Here is a 19,485-nt window from a genome sequence, read left to right as displayed (position 1 = left end):
AATAGACACCTGAATTCTCATGTTCATTGCAACACTATTCATAATAACCAAGATATAGAATCAGTCTAGATGTCTAGCAATGGATGCACGGATAAAGAAAATTTGTGTGCATCTTCAAGTATGTGTGCGTGTGTATATTTAGTCTTTAGAAAAAATGAATTACTGACATTAGTAGAAAAATGAGTGGTGCTCAACATACCATTTAAGAGACAGGCCCAGTACAATGTCCTTGAGTCATAGTACGTATGTCCTGGGAAAGCACTTCTCTCTAGAGGGTTACTCACATAAACCTGAGCTGTGCCCAGCTGCTTTTCTCTGCCTCCTAGCTCATCACTCAATCCTTGCTCTCTGCCCATCCACTCTCTTCCCATGTGATGTTCTACTCTGCCTTAGGGCTCTGCCTGCAAGAACTCCCTTCTTTCTTAAGTAGCTTGTCTTAGACATTTCACTGTAGTTAAGAAAAGCTGACTAATGTAACAGCATACTCTCTCAAAGTTATCTCTTTAAAATAGGGATGATTGCAAATGAGCTTAGGCTGTGACATAATAAACCACATCTGATTATGTAGAATTTGTAAAACCATGCAATGATATAGGACTGTTGAATAAAAAAAAAATCTAAAATGATGTCCACAGACATCACTCTACACATTTTCGTTTCTCTTATAAGATACAATCATGTTGGGGCAGTTGGTTAGTCTAACAGTTCAAATGATTCTTGGGTACCTGCATCACATATTGAAGTGCCTAAGTTTGAGTCCCAGCTGCACTACCGGTTCCAGCTTTCTGCAAATTCACACCTTGGAAGGCAGCAGGTAATGGCTCAAGTGATGAAGTTCCTGGAGCCTGGCTTCAGCCTGGCCCAGCGCTGGCTGTTGCTGGTATATGACAAGTGATTCAGCAGGTGAGAGATTTCTCTCTCCTTGTGTGTGCGTGCACGTCTGTGTATGTATGTCTCTGCCTCTCAAGTAAAATATACACATAACAATGTTTTAAAAGATACGACCTTTTTTAGTCTATTTACAAACTTCCACCACCTTTTCTTGAATTGCCATTTTTTGAAGCTGCTGATAAAGGAAGAGACCCTGTTAGGAAATGCAATCTCTGAGAAGATGACCCCGTTGTGTGGAGGATAGCCTACAGCACACAGGTTTTCACAAGAGTCAGCTTTGCCAGGTACTGGCTGCATAGCCACAGGAATGTTCAACTTCTCTGAATGTAGTTTAGTTTGTCTATAAAGAGGTCTATAAAAACAATCCCATGGTTTTCCTTAGGATTTAATGAGGAAAATTAGCTAACCTTGCTATTCTTTAGTAGGTAGTCAGTCAACATCAACATCCTGCTTGCATTTCAATTTAGATATTTGTAATAACATGGGCAATAGCAGATGTGTAAAAAACTCGAGTTTCTAGTTCTTATTTATGGAGCTTAACTCATGTTCAGTAATTAACACTAACACAACAAATGATACAGAACATAATATAACACACAGCTGCATATCTTGATTGTAAATGCTCTCTCGGAAGTCCTTGGACCTGGTCTGTCTATGAATGTTGAGTTCTTTGATTTCCTTCTCTCCCTAGGTACCATTTGGGGGTGGGGGCTCTCACGATGTTCTCCTTCCTGTGAGCCTCTCTGGTTGGCTCCACGGACTGCTGGGATTAGCACTGATAAGTCCTGGGTTTGCCAGGGAAATTTCTCCTCTTAGAGCATCTCTCGAAGCACACTAGAGCTCCTCTGGTCCACGTCCAAGAGGGTAAATATCTGCTTCTAACCACTATCCATTCTCTATTAGACATACAGGCTATAACCCATGCGTTTTCATTACATCAGGATCATAACACAACATGTCACAGGTAAGGAAGCTATCCATTGCTTGGCAATTGTACCACATGTACCATCCAGGTTCTCAAAGCTTTCAAAGATATTCACTAATATCTATAATCGTCCAGTGAGTGATGATGTAAAAAAATCAACTCTATGGCCAAGATTAAACCATTTCGTTGGCATCTCACAACACTCGAGGCAAATTTGGAGTCGAAAGGTCCAGAAATGGATGTAGACTTTAGTTCAGACACTGCTATGCTTCAGAACCTCACATGCTGGACTATGAAATGGGGATGATCAAGACCTCCTGGGGTAATTGCTCACTGATCAGATAAAGCAAATACATGAAATATTGAAATAATCTCTGCTTAGTTGGTAGTAGAGAGACTCTAAATCATTTCTAGGAATTCTCAATTTCTACACCTTCACTTTTGTGACTAGTCCCATAACCTCTGACTGCTGTCAACGGTAGTGGTGTGAGGAGGCGATTTCTTTGTCAGGAGCACCAGCGCCAATGTAGATGCCCCATCGATCAAAGTAATATGTGCTGATTCATAAGCTAATAGTAGATCAAAAATTCCAATAAGAATTTTGTTTTCTTATACTTTGTATATTATATTATTCAATAGGGAATATCTATTTATATTCAATAATGTTATTGTTTCAGACTCTAAAGGGAAATCTAGGCTTTCTAGCAAAACAAGTTTGTCATCAGTAATGAAATTGAAAACCTGGCTGTCAAATTCTTTATGCTTTTTGTTTTAAAATGGATTTAAACAACCTTAAAGCCCATCTATTGGCATCCTTCTGTCTGACATACTAAAGAATTCTCAGAATGGTTTGAAAAGTGGAAATGTCCAGGTAGTACCCATGGATGAAATGATATGCAAGTGGCTCCCACTGTAGCCTGTCCATTACCCCAGTTGAAATATCACACTTACATACATGGGCAGAGGGAAGGAGACTCAGGAATGGCAATACTGAAAAGATGGTGTTGGACCATGGAGACAGAACCTTAAATAAGTGACCACTACAAGGAGTGCCTTTTTACCAACCAGAATTCTCTCACAACTTTGGAAATTATTTTGAAATCAAAGGCCTTTCAAGAAAATATGACGCCCAATCCAGTTGCCAATACTTTGAGATGTCCATATTAGTCAAAAGTAGGTACAACAACGTCATGTGCATGTATTTGCCTTGATAATAAGTGGGATATTTGGATATTTGATATTATTTATACTCAGGGGCAGATAAATACCAACTATCATGATGGGGACTATTTTTTTGAATTTTTATGTATTTGTTTGAAAGGCAGAGAGACAGAGACATACACAGAGAGATATCTTCCATCCACTGGTTCATTTTCCTAAATGCCCTAAATAGCTGGGGATGAGCCACTCTGAAGCCAGGAGACCAGAACTCAAACCAGGTCTCACACATGGTGGCAGGGATTTAGGTACTTGAGCCATCACCTGCTGCCACCCAGGGAACACATTAGCAGGAATCTGTAAGAAATACCAGGACTTGAACCTAGCCACTCTAATATGGGATTCCATGCCCCAAGGCCAATTTTTTAAAATTTCAAATCAAGTTCTGATTTTTTTTTTTAATAGACCTTTATCTGGACTAACAACAACAGAACAACAACAAAATGGAAAAAAAAAAAAAAAAAAGTCCAGCTCTCTGCTGTGGCCCAGGAAGGCAGTGGAGGATGGCCCAAGTGCTTGGGCCCTGCACCCGCATGGGAGACCAGGAGAAGCACCTGGCTCCTGGCTTCAGATCAGCATGGTGGGCTGGCCACAGAGCGCCGGCCACGGCAGCCATTGGAGGGGTGAACCAACGGCAAAAAGGAAGACCTTTCTCTGTGTCTCTCTCACTGTCCACAATGCCTGTCAAAAAAAAAAAAAAAAAGGCTCGTAACAAACTAATATGAACAACCATTCGCTAACAAACTGGAAAACATCAAAGATAATTGTTTAGGAAAAATTCCTGAACATATTCAACCTACCAAGATCAAATAAAGATAAAGAAAATCTAAACAGACTAGTAATAAGTAACCAGATAGAAGCAGTAATTGTCTCCCATCAAAGAAATGTCCAGGACCTTATGGCTTTACAACTGAATTCTACAAAACATTGAAAGAGAAACTAACTCCAATACTTTTCAAACTATTTCAAAATATTTAAAAGTATGGGGCTCTTAATGAAGCCAGCATTGGTATAATACAAAAAAAATCAAAGATACAACACAAAAACAAACTACAGACCAATATCCTTGATGAATGTAGATGCAAAAATCCCCCCCCAAAAAAAATAGCAAACCAAATTGAACACTACATCAAAAAGATCATACCTCACAATCAAATGAGGTTTATCCCAGAGATGGAAGGATAGTATAATATTTGCAAATCAATAGGTCTAATAAAGCACATCAACAGAATGATTAACAAAAACTATAGTCATCTTAACAGATACACAAAATGCATTTGATAAGGTTCAATATGCCCTCATCATAAAAACTCCCAAATTAGGTATAGAAGGAAACACCCAAAATTATAAAAGATATAAAACAGTCAATTTACTAGGCTAATCCTCAGCTCTGGAAGAAGACAAGGACATCCACTCTACCACGTTCATTCACTATACTACTAGAAAATACTGGAAGTATCAGCAATAGTAATACTTGAGAAATGAATAAAGGGCATACAAACTGGAAAAACGAGAAGTCAAAATATCCATGTTTGCAGAGGACATGATTTTGCATATGGGAAAACATTTCACCAAGGAGCTGTTCAAAAAAATTACAGGATGCAAAAACCAACATACAAAAAGCAGTAGCATTTTTTTTAACTTTTATTTAATGAATATAAATTTCCAGTGTACAGCTTATGGATTACAATGGCTTCCCCCTCCCATAAATTTCCTCCCACCCACAACCCTCCCCTCTCCCGCTGCCTCTCCCCTTCCATTTGCTTCAAGATTCATTTTCAATTCTCTTTATATACAGAAGATCAATTTAGTATAAAGATTTCAACAGATTGCACCCACATAGAAACACAAAGTGAAACATACTGTTTGAGTACTAGTTACAGCATTAAATCACAATGTACAGCACATTAAGGACAGAGATCCCACATGAGGAGCAAGTGCACAGTGGCTCCTGTTGTTGACCCAACAAATTGACACTCTAGTTTATGGCACCAGTAACCATCCTAGGCTGTCGTCATGAGTTGCCAAGGCTATGGAAGCCTTCCAAGTTTACCGACTCTGATCATATTTAGACAAGGTCATAAAAGACAGAGTGAGGATAGTAACCAATGATCCTAAGAGTGGCTTTTACCAGGTTTGAACAATTATACAGCATTAAGTGGGGAAGAGGACCATCAGTGCACACAGGTTGGGAGTAGAGCCATTGGTGGTAGAGTAGAGGTTATGATTACAAAGGAATGAGGCCCAAGTGCACTAGACAGGGCCTAGAACAAAGGACAGAGTCATTATTAGATGAGCTAAGAAAGGTGCTGTCTAAACTACAAGTAATTTTTCTGATTGAGAGGCAAATAGAACCTGATAGAAGGGGCTTGATAATAATCTGGTGGGCTTTAGGCCTTGTAAGTTAAGAGGCCCAGACCTATCTATCTCTTCACATGGGGTATATCCTAAGGGAGGTGTGAACCTCCTAGGGGAAGGCACTCTGTTGACTTTCATTACTTGGCTGGCCTGGGAGGAGAGCTGGCCAGGTAAAAGCAGGGGGCATCTCCAACAAGAAATTTACAGTTCTGCCTGCAATGTTGCTGACCCTACTTGGCCATCCCCTCAGCTGCAGTGGTCACTTTGGAAGTTGGGCTGAGTGAAGGGCTTTTCAGCTTAGAGCCAATAAGATCTGTGGCTCTGACCTGGGCATCCTTCTACTCCAGGGCAGGTCCATTTCCAGGGATCCAACTCTTGGCAGAGCTGCCAGGGCTCTTCACAAGCTGACTTCTGCTGAAGCCCAGGCTTACCACATTGAAAGCCACTGCAGTGGACTGGCCTGTTGGGTCTCCTTGAGGGCAGATCACTGTACAGATCAGCCATTAATAGGCCTGCCACCCATTGCTTCTGATGCCTAGCTTTCTTTTCCTCCTGGTTTGTGTTAAAGCAGACCAGAGGATGCAAGTCAAGGGAGCGCCCAAGTCCCATCTCTAATCTTCGGTGGCCTGAACTACAAGTCTATAGTCACAGGCATGTTCTGTAGTAGTTTTTCTAAGGTAGACAATGCCCATGAGGACAATTATATTCTCACTTTAAAACTTTCTTTCCCTTTGGTCTGAAAGGGAGGTTTTTTCTACTTACTGTATACTTCCCTGATGGCGAAGTGAATCTAGCTATGAGATTATTATTTAAGTTCTTATTTTGGCTATGCTATTACAGAAAAATGTTAGCCATCTCTTTTATAAGGTCTAAAGATTAAATTGTACATCCTACAGATTCCTTCATAATAGAATTAGTTTCCTACCTTGAAGAGAATAGAGAAATGAAAGAACAAGTTGGGCTTAGAATAGAGAAATGAGGGAGCAAGTCCTCGATCGCTTGCTGACAATAGCAATATCACATGAATACTTAGCAAACCGTTTCAACCATTAGATAACAACTTAAGAAAACATTTACCAGAAGGTCCAATGCCTTCTATAAATTTTAAGAATCATGTATTTGAAAACACCTCTTAAATATCTAACATGGTGTAGTTTGTTTAGCCAGTAAACTTAAGCACAACCATCTAAAATGTTTTTAGTTTCTTTCTACCAACAAGTCTAAAACATATGATACACAGATTCAGGTCACACAAATTAAAATGTATCTTTGATTGATTTTAGCAGCTTAAATTTATGGACTATCTTATCTATAAGCCATTTAAAATAAAACTCTTAATAAAATTTTCCCTATGTGGACATACAATATGTACACACATATAACATAGCATAATAGACCAATATAGCAATTTTAATAAGTTTTTAAAATCTTTAACTCTTTTTGTAGATTGCCAATTGATTTGAATTGCTTTTTCTTTTTAGTAACCTCAGTTAACCATACTTTCTCTCAGTTGGTACTGTTAATACATTATTGGCTTCATCTGTTTACAGAGCCATCCCAAAGTACTGAATACAATAAAAGTGGCTGGAAAAAGTCCATAGGAACCTATAGGAGGACAGCTAAACACAGAACCAACAACGCTTTAGTTTTATGAGCAGCACATCATATATAACTGTGGATGACAAAAGACTTTAAGTCGCCATGTAGCATTTTTATACCAATAATGATGTTGCTGAAAGAGAAACCAAGAAAACAACCATTCACAATAGCTATAAAAATTAAATGTTTAGGAATAAATTTAACCAAAGAAGTGGAAGATCTCTACTGTGAAATTTATGACACTGAAAGCACTCAAGAAACACAAAAATGGAAAGATATTACTTGTTCATGGATTGGAAGAATATCATTGAAATGAGCATACTACCGAAAGCCTGACAGATTCAATACAATTCCTTCTCAAAATATCAATGACATTCTTTAATGAATTAGAAGAAAAATCTTAAAATTCATATGGAACCACAAAAATTTCATAATAGCCAAAGAAGTAATCCTGAGGCAGGAAAAAAAAAAAAGATATCACAATCCCTGATCTCAAAGTATAAAGTATAATAATGAAAACACCACGGTAGGGCTGGTACTGTGGCGTAATGGGTAAAGCCACTGCCACTGTGCCAGCATCCCATATGAGTGCCAGTTCAAGTTCTGGTTGTGCCACTTCTGATCCAACTCTCTGCTATGGCTGGGAAAGCAGTAGAAAATGGCCCAGGTCCTTGGGCCCTTGCACCTGGCTTCGGATTGGCCCAGCTCTGGCCATTGCTAAGCCAACTGAGGAGTGAACCAGTGGATGGAAGACCTCTCTCCTTCTCTGCCTCTCTTTCTCTCTGTGTAACTCTTTCAAGTAAATAAATAAATATTTAAAAAAAAAAAAAAAAAAAAAAAAGGAAAGCTGGCGCCACAGCTCACTAGGCTAATCCTCCACCTGCGGCGTGGCACCCCGGGTTCTAGTCCTGGTGGGGGTGCCGGATTCTGTCCCAGTTGCTCCTCTTCCAGGCCAGCTCTTTGCTGTGGCCTGGGAAGGCAGTGGAGGATGGCCCAAGTGCTTGGGCCCTGCACCTACATGGGAGACCAGGAGAAAGCACCTGACTCCTGGCTTTGGATCTGTGCAGCGCGCAGGCCATAGCAGCCATTTGGGGGGTGAACCAATGGAAAGAAGACCTTTCTCTCTAATTCTGCCTGTCCAAAAAAAAAAAAAAAAAAGGAAAACACCACGGTACTATCATAAAAACCAACATGTACATCAGTGGAACAGAATAGAGAACATAGAAATTAATCTACACCCATATATATAGTCAAACTAATTTATTTATTTATTTGAAAGGCAGAGAGAGAGAAAGAGAAAAAATATCTTCCATCCACTGGTTCACTCTCCAGCCAGGAACTCGGAACTCCATCCAAGTCTGCAACACAGGTGACGGTGACAGGGGCCCAAGCACTTGGGCCATCTTTTGCTGCTAACCCAGATGTATGTACAGGAAGTTGGATGGGAAGTGGAGCAGCCAGGACTGGAACTGGCACTCATATGGGTTGTTGGCCTCACAGGTGACAGCGTAAGCCACTGTGGTACAACACTGGCCTCAGTCAACCAATGTTTGACAAATGTGCCAAGAACAAACATTAGAGAAAAGTCAGTCTTTTCAACAACTGCTGCTGGCAAGACTGGATGTTTACACACAGAAAAATTAAATTAGATCCTTGCCTCTCACTTTATGCAAAAATAACTCAAAATGGATCAAAGACCTAAATGTAAGATCTGCAACTATGAAACTGCCAGAATAAAACATAAGGGAGGCCGGTGCCACGGCTCAATAGGCTAACCCTCCGCCTGCGGCACTGGCACACCAGGTTCTAGTCCCGGTCGGGGCACCGGATTCTGTCCCGGTTGCTCCTCTTCCAGTCCAGCTCTCTGCTGTGGCCCAGGAGTGCAGTGGAGGATGGCCCAAGTGCTTGGGCCCTGCACCCGCATGGCAGACTAGGAGAAACACCTGGCTCCTGCCTTCAGATCAGTGCGGTGCGCCGGCCGCAGCACGCTGGCTGCAGCGGCCATTGGAGGGTGAACCAACGGCAAAAAGGAAGACCTTTCTCTCTGTCTCTCTCTCACTATCCACTCTGCCTGTCCAAAAAAAAAAAAAAATAAGAGAAACCCTTCCAGACGTTGGTGTAGACACCGATATTTTTTGTATAAGACCCCTAAAATCACAGGCAACAGAAGCAAAACTAGAAAATTGGGGTCACGTCAAATTCAGGAACTGTCTCCTGGCAAAGAAATAGTCAACAAAGTCAAGAGCTATCCAATAGAATGAAATAAACTACTTGTCAACTACTATCCAACAGAAGATTACTAACCAGAATACATCAGGAATTCAAAAAATTCAGAAATAAACCCCAATCCAGTTCAGAAATGGACAAAGGAACTGGACAGTTCTCAAAAGAAAGTACAGAGGTAGGCGCTGTGGTGTAGTGGTTAAAGCCGCAGCCTGCAGTGCTGGCATCCCATATGGGTGCCGGTTCGAGTCCTGGCTGCTCCTCTTCCAATCCAGCTCTCTGTCATGGGTTGAGAAGGCAGTGGAGCCTCTGCACCTGCGTAGGAGACCTGGAAGAAGCTCCTGGCTCTGGATTGGCCCAGCTCTGGCTGTTGCAGCCATTTGGGGAGTGAACCAGCAGATAGGAGATCTCTCTCTCTCTCTCTCTCTCTCTCCCTCTCTCTCTCTCTCTGTGCGTGTGTCTGCAATTCTGCCTTTCAAATAAATAAATTGTTTAAAAAAGAAATATAAGTTACCAAATATATTTTTAAAGATTTATTTTACTTGAAAGAGTTACACAGAGAGGAGAGGCAAAGAGGCAGAGAGAGAGAGGTCTTTCATCCGATGGTTCACTCCCCAATTGGCTGCAACGGTCGGAATTGTGCCGATCCAAAGCCAGGAGATTCTTCCAGCTCTCCCATGTGGGTGCAGGGGTCCAAGGACTTGAGCCATCTTCTATTGCTTTCCCAGGCCACAGCAGAGAGCTGGATTGGAAGTGAAGCAGCCAGGACTATAACTGGTGCCCATAAGGGATGCCGGAGCTTCAGGCCAGAGTGTTAACCTGCTGTGCCACAGCGCCGGCCCCATCCAACAAATATATTTTAAAATGCTCAATACCACTCGCACTCAAATACGAATCAAAACCACAATCAACTATCACTTCAACACTGTTAGAATAGCTATTTTTAAAAGGCAGAAAGTAAAATTCTAGAGAGGATGTGGAGAAAGAATTTATATGCACTGTTGGTACAAATGTAAATTAATGCAGCCTCTCTGGAAAACAGTGTGGGAATTCTTTGAAACTAGAAATAGAACTACCGTATCATCCAGCAATCCCACTCTGGGTGTATATCCAAAAATATGTCAGATGCCTGCTCCATCATGCTTATTGTAGCACTGTTCACAATAACCACAACATGAAAGCCACCCACATGCCCAACATCAGACATCTCTGTATAGAATGCCAGACTTAACTACGAGTCCTGCGAGACCAACTTAACTACGAGCCAGGAGTATTAAACTGACTTAGAGATACTTATCTAGGAAGATCTAGATGGTTCCAAACCCTGCACTTTCCAGGAAACTCTAGTCACCGACACCAATATCTCTTTTTACAAGTTGGTTTTCATAAAATGGGAATTCCTCCTTTTTGGAACCTCATTCTCACTGTCCCCCTACTGGTAAGTCATTTGCGTGCCATCAGTCACAACAGTGAGTATTGCTAATGGAAAATAAGAATGACCTTAGACTGGGGGGCACTTTATTCAAAATACACTGATGGCTTGGAAGTATTCTATGTATCATAAAGATCGATAGTTTAAAAGATGCAATAATAGGACTAGTTTAAAAGTGTGGTGCTGTACTACATTAGCTCCACCAAGCAATTGCTTTGTATTTTTCCTGCCAAGTGTAGGATCAAATACCTCCACCTTTGAGATAGAAGTGGAAGCATCCAACCGAGCCAACTTCCTAGACTTTAAGAAGGTCACCTGCCCAGCCATGAAGGCCCTGCCCACCTCACCCCCATACTCTGCTGAAACACAACCTAGAAAAGCCCATTTGTCATTTGTCCCAAGGCCAAACATCCCTGACACTTGGTCTTAGCAGTGCTTTTAAGCAGCAGAGCCTAGACTGTACTTCTGTCTTCTGGATCTCTTCTTTGCCATTGCAGAGTTCTGAAGAAATTCCTGATGTGTCCCCTGTCCTCCCACATGGGAGGAAACCACTTTTGGGGGATTCAGCAATAAGACAAAGTAGCATCAGGGAGATTATGGCTGTATCCAAAGGAAAAAAGTAAAATTCATACACAATGATTTGGAAATTTCATGAAAACTAGACAGACCATATATAATTTTCTTTAAAAAATTAAAAGATTGCCTGGAATACTTCCTTAACTGTACCTCATATCATGTTAATATCATGTCATCATTTTTAAGCATCTTCCAAGTGCCGAACCGCAGCCATAAATCTGGCTCCCACTGGCATGACAGACACAACAACAAGAACTTTGTTTTGTCTCTTGGTGTACCCTCCTGCCTGGATCAACACGTGACATGTGGGAGATGCTCAAGAAAGCTCTGCTGATGGAATGTCTCACCCATCCTCTGACCTCCCCTCCTGGGGAGGAAGGAGAGGAAGAAGATAGAGGATAAGGAAGAGGAAGTGGAGAAGGAGGAAGAGGAGGGAACAAAAGAGAAAGAAGTAGAGGTAGTGGTGGTGGCAGTAGAGGAGGAAGAAAGGATGGATGGGATTATGCTCTATGCTTTCATTATCCCAAAACATTTTTAATTTTTTGATAAGAGAACAGACTCATGTACTTAGATGGCAGGCTAAACTTGCCATTTTCTAGCTCATATTTTTACCACTACATGAGTATAGTTAACACTATAGGAAAGATGAGAAAACACAAACAACCATTCATGTTTACAAGGCTTTGGGTGTATTTATTTCCTATTTATGGAAGTACATTCATGAAAGTCAGTTTCTTATGGGCGCAAAAGAGAATCTCACTGCCTAGTCTACTGCTGACTACAAAGCCCTAATCAAAGAAGTATAGCCAGGTCTTCTGTCCCGTATGCCTCCTCCCAACATTCTCATCTCATTCACAGGAATCACTTTATCCCTTCTATGTCGCACCCAGGACCCTCACCATCATAGAAGCAGCATGTCCCCTCAACCCATGGCATACAGCTAATTCTCTATTAGCACTGTTGAGCAGTGGATTCAAGAAAATTCCAAGAGGTTTCCATTAAGGCCACAATCTAAGCTTGGAGCCATGTTCCCCAGGGCCAAATTCCCTCTAGCAGGGTGAGCTCATCAACATTTCCTTTTACTGTGAGAGTCTTCTCATGGTCTCCACATCTCTGTGGGCTTCAGTGCCATGGGCGGATTGTATAACACAGCAATCAGTGCCATTCCAAGAAGACTTGACCTTGACCTTTGATATGATTATCATTGAGAGCTATCCCAAGAATAAAGGCCCATTACTTTAAGGGCAAAAAAAAAAAAAAAAAAAAGTCCAAAAGACCAAAACTTTAAAGAGCAATTGACCCAGAGATGGTCACACAATACTTGCGTTGCCAAGGGCAATTCATTGCACCTAAAAATAGTTGTGTTTTTTAAGGAGAATTATTTTGGATGACTCTTTAAAAATATGCTCAAAAGACTAAAAGTTACAGATTCCTATTTCTAAGGGAGAAACTGCTAAAGTAAACTCACTCACTAAATTAAAGACCTGACCCCTTGGTCTATGCCCAGAACACATTCCTTGGGGAAACACATTCATAAATTTGCTGAGAACTGTGCAGCTGTGGTTGGTCGCAATTGTTCCTTGGCAAAGTAACTGTGGTTTTGTTCTGATCCTTTAAAAAATATATTTTAAAAATGGAAGATATGTTAAAAATGTATTTTCTTACTCTCGCCATTCAAATACTTTGAAAATGCTACATCAACAGTGTCGAAGAAATGGGTATTTGGGGACAGGAATGAACCCTAATGGGATAGGGTTTTGGCACCAAGATTCTTTGAATCCATGATTCAATCAAAAGATTAATCTTTACTCTGCCAGACCTGCCCCTAGGAAGAAGCCCCGATAATAGATGTCCACTAGCCCCAGATCCTGAAGATCCCAGTAGAATTTAGGGAATTTGTTTTATCAGCCTCAGCAGCTACATCTCCACTAGAGTACAAGTCTTAACTTGAAAGATTGACAATGCTTCATTTTCTTGCACTGTCTTATTCATGTGAAGAAATGATCAGTTTGCCTACATTCCAATTTTCAAAAATTTTGAAAGACAGTGTAAATATTTTACCCCCCGAAATTAAACAGACACGTTTCATCTCTCCTTTGGAGTCCTCAATCCACTTCCCCTGATGACATAGTGATTAGGGAATTGGTTGTCTTTAAACATTTTATGATTACTTGTGAGTTGCCACTCGCCTTCAGAGCTGTCTCTCACAGAGCTGGAGCCAGTACAATCCAGCATCTTTAAACCCATGCACAAAGGACAGATTTGCTGCAGCAAAATACTTTTCAGCAGCATCAATCAGATCTCTCCAGCAAGCCCCGAGAGCCGAGGTCAGCGTCCCGGGAGACCTTCCACACAGGATACGCATCTTGTTACCAAATTCCTCGTTGCCCGTTTGCCGTCTCCCTAATGACCAGTTAAATGGGCTCCCTCGAGGATGCTTGAGTCAGCGCCAGCTTGAAAACTGCTGAGGAAACATCCTCTTTTACTGGAAATGATTTCCATCACACTGCCACGAGCCATATTTAGACCCACGGCTTAGCAACACCCAACAGTAGGGGCTAAGTTTGCCGGACAGAAGGCCCTGGGCTGTGAGAAAATAACTTGCTTTTGTCTGGCCCAAGTGACCACAGGGGATGAAGGCAGGCAGTCTGTGGGGTCTGTGGCCACAGGGACAGAAGGATTCTGTTCTGTCTGGAGACAGAGGCTTCCCTTCCTCAGATGAAGGGCACTCTCGCTGTGCTGTTCGTCTGAGCTCTAACAGGAAGACAGTGCCCTCGGCCAGCTCAGACCAGCCTAACACGAGAATATCAACAGCCAGCGACTCCGGGACAAAGTGGGAGCCAGGAGGTCCAACCTCCAGTGTTCTAGAGCATGGTGGAGTGGCTCTGTTGTTTAGAAATCAATAATAAGTGTTGGAGGTGATCGATATGGTAATTATCCTGATTGATCATTACCCAATATATACGTGGGTCAGCACACTTATATGTATGTACAAGAGGAAAAACGTGAGAGAAACACTCCAAGACACTGACACGGTGGTGATTTTTTTGGATAAGACCTCCCCAAAGCACAGGCAATAAATGCAAAAACAGACCACTGGGATTATATTAAACCCGAGAAGCTTCTGCAAAGCAAACAATCCACAAAGTGAAGAGACAACTGGCAGGTTGGGAGAAACGATTTGCAATGTAGGTATCTGATAAAGTCCTAGTGTCCAGAATATTCCAGGAGCTCAAGAAGTTCAGCAACAAACAATCCAGTTGAGAGATGTACAAATTATCAAATATACATTTCTCAAAAGAAGAAATACAAATGGCCAACAGACACATAAAAATATGCTCAGGATCACCAGCCATCAGGAAAATGCAAATGAAAACCACAATGAGTAACCACCTCACTCTGGTTGGAATGTCAATCATCAAAAAAAGAAAAACCAATACTGTAGAAGATGTTGAGAAAGGGGAGCACTAATATCCTGTTGGTGGGAACGGCAGTATTGAGATTCTTTAAAAAATATATATAGATCTGAAGTAGGACCCAGATAATTCACTTCTGGGAACATATTCAAAAGAAGTCAAGTCAGCATGTGGAAGGGCTATCAATGCTCCCATGTTTACTGCAGCTCTGTTCACAACAAAGACACTGAATCAACCTCGATGCCCATCCCTGGATGTCTATGCACACAATGGACTACTACTCAAGCTCTAAGAAGGAATGGAAATTATGAGGTTTTGCTAATTTCAGAAATATGTTTCTAGAGCCCACCAGGGGTCAGTTAGCTTTGCCTGCTCTTGTATTTTAAGTTTTATTTATTTATTTACTTGATAGGCAGAGAGAGAGAGAGAGAGAGAAGGAGTGAGAGAGAGAGAGAAAATGGATGGTTATCCTCTAGTTCACTCCCCAAACCCCTTCCAGAACTGGGACTGGGTCAGTCCAAAGCCAGAAGCCAGGAACCTTTTCCAGGTCTCCTACATGTGTAGTGGGAACTCAAGTATCTGGGTCATCATCTGCTGCCTCCCAGGAGCATCAGCAGGAGGCAGGATCAGAAGCCAAAATGGGACCAATCCCAGACATACTGAATAGAGTATGTGAGTGAACCAAACAGCAGCTTAACCTGCTGTGCCACAATACCCACCCCTTGCCCTTGTATTATGGACATTTCCTATTCACTGCCAGGTGTTCTAAAAAGCTGAGCAACTGTATGTTTTCACTTTGTGCTTCCTTTCCCTAAATCTTTACTTTTTTTAGTACTTAACAACAACCTGTTAATAGTATTGTTTATGGTATCTTTCTCTCTCGTCTATCTAATCTGGGAAAAATTGGCTTGTCTAATGAAGCAGCTATCTTTATGCCTTATATTTATGTGAACCAATTAAATACAATGAAGTTTTAAGTTAATATATCCTTTTAAAAAAATCACTTCAATATTCCCCTCCTCTAGCTCTTCATTGGAAGAGAAAAATTATGATATGCCTAGGACTAGCTGATGAGGGATGTGCCCGTCATTAGGCCTGGAGGGGTGGTACTGCCAATAGATACCAGGAATATTTGGAAACAGGGACAGATTAATCAATTCCAACCCATCCCTACCCTACACCGGGAAATACAAATGTTAGCATTTCACTACCGAGGATAGTGACTGAGCAGCCTCCTCCTGTATCCAACTTTCACTCTAACCTGAACTCCCATCCACAACCCCACACCCAATCCCAACCTCAAGTTCAAGGCATCTCATTTAAAGTCCTGTCTGGACTAGTGAAGGAGACTGAATGTTGTTGGGGGTTGAATTGTGCCCCTCACCCCCATTACGATGTTGAAGTCTTAACCTTCAGGACCTCGGAACATGATCTTATCTGGAAACAGGGTCATTGCTGATATAATTAGTTAGATTAAGATAAGCTCCTTGAGGTGAGCCTCTAATCCAACATGACTGGTGTCCTAATCCAAAGGGGAAATGGAGATGCCGAGACGCCCACACAGGGAGAATGCCAGGTGCACACGCAAAGACTGGGATTGTGCTTCAATGAGCCAAGGAACCAAAGATGACCAGCAACCAGAGAAGCCAGGGGAGGTGGCCAGAGTGGAGCCTTCATGTTGGGCCTCTGCAGGAACCAGCCCCGTCATTACCTTGGTCTTGAACTTGCTACCTCCAGAACTGTGAGATAAGATGCTTCTGCCGGTGAAGCCTCAATCTGTGGCTTGGTGACAGGAACCCAGGAGACCAACACAGGTGCCCTCTTATCCCACTGAGAGGAAGCAGGAGAGGGCCTGCCAGGGGTTTCTGGGGCTTCAGAGGAGTCCACCTAGCACTTTCCAGACACGGAGGAGACTGCTGGCCTCTGCACACAGCCCATCTCCCAACAGTCATGGGCCTTGAGCAAGATGGGAAGAGCTCCTTGCTTGTGTCTAGATATCTGTATGTTCTAATCATCATACCAGAAAGTATATTAATCTCTTTGCTTTTATATGACCTAAAGGCAGCAAAACATAATAATTAGTATTATTAGATATGTCTGAGTGCTCTGTTGGGGAAAAAGCATTTTTGGCAAAGTATGAAGATATACGTAGTTAACACAAGATTATATGTTTATTCTATAACATGTATTTCTTCCCACCTACCTTCATTTAACATACATTCATAATCAAAGCTATCACATAAAACTTCATTGCATTGACAATAATGCCAACTGATATTTTTTATTAATTTCAATTTTAAAGACAAACTGCTCTATCCAGGCCATGGTGAATGGATTTATCAATAATTTTAAAGTAATACTTAAATTTAAAAACACATGAATTTTAAAACACCATGCTCAAGTCAAATATATTACAAAATAGGTCACCTTTGTCCCCTAGACGGCTATCACATGTTATTTTCACCATTGCTCAAAGCAATATTTAAGTAACATGTAAATATATAAGAATGGCAAAAAATCAGTGGCATGTTTCATCCATGTTAAAATAAACCTACCTACATACAAGTTCAAGATTAATAGCAATTGTGTAATATTACTCAAGTACCACAGGCAACTATTGAGAGTATCAATCTAAACCGATTACCCATGGACACTACCCAAACACGAAGAGAAGACGCAGAGGTTTGGAACTATTGAAGACTGATAACTCATTATGCAAAAGTAACGCATTATCACCGAGAAATTCTGGAGTAGACAAGTTCATTAATTTACTTTTCTCAAAGGAAACCTGTTGAAGTGAAATGGACACTATGAGAAACAGTGACTTGATCAGCCCTTGTCCTGAATATTGATGAACTTAATACTTTATCCCTTTTAGTATTTTTTTTTGTTCTACTTAATACTATTGGTTGAACTCTTTAACACAATTATTCTTAGGTGTTTAAATTTAACTGAAAAGTGATCCCTGCTAGATATAAGAGTGGGAATAAGAGAGGGAGATGTACAATTTAGGACATGCTCAATTGGACTTGCCCAAAATGGTAGAGTTAGAAATGTGCCAGGGGATTATAATTCAATCCCATCAAGGTGGCATGTACCAATGCAATCTCACTAGTCCAAATGATCAATTCAGTTCACAATTGATCACACTGATAGGTCTAAGAGTCAAAGAGATCACACAAGTGTTTGCCAATACCAGCTGATAGAATTAAAAAGGAGAGAACGATCCAACACGGGAAGCAGGATACACAGCAGACTCATAGAATGGCAGATGTCCTAAATAGCACTCCGGTCTCAGAATTAGCCCTTAAAGCATTCAGATCTGGCTGAAGAGCCCATGAGAGTATTTTAGGCATGGGGAAAAAAAAAAGACCTAAATGAAAGATCTCTGCGAGTGAGATCCCAGTGGAAAGAACGGGCCATCAAAGGAGGAGGTACCTTTCTCTGAAGGGAGGAGAGAACTTCCACTTTGACTATGGCCTTGTCTAAATATGATCAGAATTGGCAAACTCAAAAGGCTTCCATAGCCTTGGCAGCTCATGACTAGAGCCTAGGGTGATTACTGATGCCATAAACTAGAGTGTCAATTTGTTAAGTCAACAACAGGAGTCACTGTGCACTTACTCCTCATGTAGGATCCCTGTCCTTAATGTGTTGTACAATGTGAATTAATGCTATAGCTAATACGCAAACAGTACTTTACACTTTGTTTCTGTGAGGGTGTAAACTGTTAAAATCTTCACTTAATATACACTAAGTTGATCTCCTGTATATAAAGAGAATTGAAAATGAATCTTGATGTCAATGGAATGAGAGAGGGAGCGGGAGATGGGAGGGTTGTGGGTGGAAAGGAAGTTATGGGGGGAAAAAGCCACTGTAATCTATAAACTGTACTTCAGAAATTTATATTTGTTAAATAAAAGTTAAAAAATTAGAGATATTAACACTTTGCCTCTAGAGTAGTTTTATGGGATTTTTATACCAACGATGTTTAAGATGGTGTTTTGTTAACAGCCCTAAAGCACTATTAAAACTAGAACTACAAAAAAATTTAACTTTTCTCTTACTCATCTACACTGTGTCCATCTACAACAAGACTGATAAGATTACACACACCAGGAACATACAGATTATCACACACCAGGAACATACAGCGAAAATGCCGTTCACGGCTTATCTAAAATTTCAGCCTAACTGGGTGTCCCACATTTGCATTGGACAGTAAGAAGCTCACACGCTTCATGATACTAGGACTTGGTTATCTCTCTCGCTTGGGGTGCAAGCAGCTGAGAGGTGCAGGGTTTCCCTGGGATCTGAGGGGGTGTTAGCCACTAGAGTGGAGTTCGCACATCACAAGGAGCCTTTGCCTGTACCCAGTGCTGGCTCCCTGAAGACTGCTGCTCCGCTGTTCTGTGGGGCAAGCTCTCCTTTGGCTACCCCAGAGAGCAATCATTATGCAGATCCTTCTTGCCAGTTGTCAGGGAGCCGACTCCATTCTCCTCCCCGCCATTTTTATTCCATTCCCGGGCACCCACTGCACACATGGCACGAGCCCAGCACTCCATCAGGCTCCAAAGAGGCAGGGAGGCAGAAGACAGAACACTAAAACAGTGAACAAGAGAAGGAATGACTCTAGAGCAGCCCCTGTCCATCAGGACAGACAAGCACGTGAGACAAAGGTGTGGAGATCAGGGCTCACTACAAAAGCAAGCAGCCGGGGCCAGCATTGTGCCGCCGTCTGCAGCACCAGCATCCTACATGGGAACTGGTTCAAATCCCAACTGCTCCATATCTGACCCAGCTCCCTGGTAATGCTCCTGGTAGGGCAGTGGAAGATGGCCCAAGTC

This window comes from Lepus europaeus, chromosome 2, assembly GCF_033115175.1.
Source record: "Lepus europaeus isolate LE1 chromosome 2, mLepTim1.pri, whole genome shotgun sequence".
Taxonomy (NCBI): Eukaryota; Metazoa; Chordata; class Mammalia; order Lagomorpha; family Leporidae; genus Lepus; species Lepus europaeus.
The sequence above is the reverse complement of the archived record's forward strand: the minus strand, read 5'-3'. Positions refer to the sequence as shown.